Raw genomic sequence first — 4070 nt, forward strand, 5'->3', positions numbered from 1 at the left:
CTTGTAACTGTCCTCTTCACATTTTTCTTTTCTCTTCAGATTTTTTGGGGCGAAGGCATTAGGAAAGAAAGCTTGGTTGGCCCAATCTATTTCATCCTATCCGGATAGTACTTGTGGTGAAATGTCTAGGCCGATCCGAAATAGTTTTCTAAAAAACGTATCCGCAGTTTGGTAAAAATAAAAGTGGTTGCCGACTTGCCAAGAAAATAAGTGCATGTTGCGTTGGTGAAAATTTTGTGGCGGAGTCGATTGGATTAAAATATTTGATCAGAGTGTAAAAGTTGTGTTTGTTACAATTTTTTTATTTTTTTCTTAAAAAAGTTGGTTTAGTGTCAGGTTATTATTTTTGAGTGGAGTACAGTTTTGACGATAGAGTTGATGATCGAGTTCTCCGGGGAGAATTAGAGGATGAACCCAAAACAATATATATGCAGACTTTATTCAGCTACCTAAACAACTCAGTAAACACAGATTATCCACGTTTCAACGATATTGCATTATTCAATTATTCAAGTACCATGCTTATGTTCATAAACACAACAAACATATTATATATAGTAGCCATAGTTTTGTGTAGTTTCTTTCTTTTTTTTTTTTTTATCTCCTTAGAATGGTGAAAGGAGGATGTCAATATGACCAAATCGACCACCCCGACTCTGCTAAAGTAAACATGTTAAAGAAGTAGCTTCGACTGTTGTCGCAAATAATATCTTCCTCCGATTACCATTCTTCTCGCTAAAGTAAATATGTCGTCGCAAACATGTTAAAAAAGTAACCAAAATATGAATTTCCACTGTCCACTACATTTTTTTTTTTGACAACAAGTACAAATAGTAGAAGATATATTATTACACTAGGATACCTTGTCTGGCTTTTATTACCAGATCATGGCTTTCTCTAACTAGATTCCTGTTTACTGTAACTACCTCACAACTATTTAGGGCCCTACAACAGTCATAAATATCCTTACGTATATTAATAATTTGGAAGGGGAAGGACTTCTTATTTAGAGAGCGAATCAGACTTTCTGAAACAGTTAAATTCTAATATCCGCCTCTCCTCGTCTTTGAGCTTCCTTTATTGCTGTTAACACAACCAAACCCTCACATTGCAGCGCTGAGTTTGCCTTAATCATACAATTGTCACTGAACAAAACACCCCTGCCATCCTTTGCGACCCAACCAATGCCGGCTATAGAAAAGCTTTTCCACTTCACTTGTTTTCGGGCATCGTCCACATCATTAATATATTGTCGCCCGTGATGACTTACGTAAATTTTAGAACTCCATGTTCCATGTTTTCCATTATCCTAGTATTAGCTTTAACCTTCTTTTCCTCCACAAATCTTTGATTCTCCTCGCGAACTAGCTCTTCTGCCATACGCAGAATTTGATATGGATTTGGGTTAAGACCACAAAAAACAAGATGATTTCGATGGATCCAAGTGGACTAGAGGATTGCACATAACCATACTCAACGCTTGCCATCTCTACCTTCTTCCTTCCACAACTTCTTCAAAAAGTTTGCTATCCAATCCCTCAAAGGAATATAAAAGATTCCTTGGGACTGTATTCCAAGGCATGACTCCATCCATACCCTAGAAATAACACTACAATCTTTGAACAAATGTTCTTCATTCTCCACAAATGCATGACATAGCTAACAATTTTCGAAAGTTACGATGCCTCGCTTTTCAAGATTAGAATGTAATGCCGAAGCCTTGTTGAGGATTCTCCAGATAAAAATCTTCCAGTTGGGTTAAATTTTCATACTCCATAACTGCCCCCAGAATTTCCTATTCAAAACAATATTCTCTCGGGCTTTGCAATCCTCTGAAAGTAGTGAGCAAGCATCTTTAGAGTTAATTTTCCCTGTTGGATTTCTACTCCATACTATCTCGTCATCCCTGTTCCTATTTTGAGGGATATAGGTTCCTAAAATTCTGATTGCTAATTCCATTTTGATCAGTGCCCAAATTAGAGAGCTATTCCAATTGTTCGATTCAATATCCATCAGATCTTCTACATTTTTGAGATTCGCACCAATAAGGGACATACCATGCTTAAGTTTCAAAGGTTTCCCCTTCACCCAATTGTCCTCGATAATCCTCGTGCTTTTCCCATTTTTGATCACCCTCTTGAAACCTTTTCTACATTCGTAAATTGCTTTGACCATTCCTTGGTAACCAAGGAGGCTCCTGCAACCTTTTTTCCTTTGAGGCCTTGAATGACCGGTGAGGAGTTGTATTTAGAGGTCAGGACTTTGGAGATTAGCGAGTCCTTTCGTTCATGGATTCCGACAGCCTGATTCGCCAGTAGAGCAACATTGTACGATCACACAAACCTGATACCCAGGCCACCCATTCCTTTTGGTAGTTCTATCACTTCCCTACTCCTCCAAAAAAATGGTTTTTTTTCATAACTCTTTTTCCAAAGGAATCTCGCAAAGATTTTATTTATGTTATCTGCAATTTTCGTAGGAAGCAGAAAATAAAAACAGAAAGCACATATTGACACATCGATGCTAGAATTTCTGCCATGAGATAATGCCAACCTTTTCCAGTCCCTGACCTTTTTCTGAAGTCTCTCGATCAAAGGCTGGAATTTACTCGAACTTCTGCCATCAACGTCAATGTTTTTACCCAAATATTTCCCCAATTCTTCAGCTGCTAAAGTACCAACTATACTTCTTAGAAATCTTTTGAATTTCTACGCGGTATTCAGACTAAACATAATGACTGATTTGGAGAAATTAATGACTTCCCCGGAGACCTTGCTGAACTTCTCGATTAAACCTCTAATCGTTGCACAAGATTGAGGACTTGCTTTGAAGAAAGAAGTAAAAAATAGGTGAGAAATGGATGGACTAGAGCGAGAAATTTTGATACCTTTAAAGAGCATCTGATTTTTAGCCTGCACAATCATTCTCGAGAAAGCTTCCATGACCAAGATGAATAGATAAGGCGAAAGGGGGTTTTCTTGCTTAAGACCACATGAAGGTTTGAATTTATGGGTTGGCTCCCCATTGATCAAAATAGAATAGGATACCGTAGTGACGCATCGCATAATCCAGTGTTTGCACTTTAGTGGGAAATTGATTTTGTCGAGTAACCATTCTAAGAACCTCTAATTGACCTTGTCATAGGCTTTGAACATATTAATTTTTACTGCTGCCATGAAATCCTTCCCTCTTTTCAATTTTTTTTATCCTACTTACCAGTTCATGTGCAATCAGACAATTGTCAGACAGAAGTCGTACAGGAATAAATGCATCCTGGAACGGGGACACCAACTCCTGAATGATGGGCTTCATCCTATTAACTAACACCTTTGAAATTATTTTGTACACAACATTACACAGGCTAATGGACCTGAATTGACTTGCTTCTTCTGGTATCAAGCAAATCAACGTGGTATTCCACTCTTGAAGTAAGAATCCATTTTTAAAGAAGTATTGCACTGCGATCGTGATGTTTGGCCCCACAATCTACGTCTGGTGCCTTTAGAGGAGCTATCTGCAATATTGCTCCTCGTATTTCATGGCTAGATACTCTTTGCTGCAAATCCTCAGCTTGTCGAGTGGAGATGCTTGGAAGTATAGCAGCAATATCATGAGGTTCCTCCCAGTATGTCTCATTTAGATTAGCTTGGTCCATCTGAAAGATATTCCCAAAGAATTCTAAAATGACTTCCTGAATCCCCGTCCGATCAGTGCTCCACTCTCCCTTCGTATTCTTGAGCATCAATTGTTGTATAATATGAGCACTATAAGAGGGGGGGTGAATTATAGTGAGAGAATAAGCTATACTTTTTGCAGAATTAAACGTAAACTTGGGAACAAACAATGGGAACACGAGAGATTTTAGCGAGGAAAAACTTCCTAGGCCTAGTAGGAAGAAACAACCTCGACCACAAGGGATTTTAACACAACTTTGCACTATAATAGGCCAAAGTAACTCAGTTTACAAACCTATTACTTTTCTCTCGATTCACAACTTAAGTCACTAAACTCAAGTTCCCAACGACAGTTCCCACAACTGTCGTTCCTCTCAAACTTCACTAGAATTTCCT

The sequence above is a fragment of the Beta vulgaris genome, chromosome 2 (assembly GCF_026745355.1).
Source record: "Beta vulgaris subsp. vulgaris cultivar EL10 chromosome 2, EL10.2, whole genome shotgun sequence".
NCBI lineage: Eukaryota > Viridiplantae > Streptophyta > Magnoliopsida > Caryophyllales > Amaranthaceae > Beta > Beta vulgaris.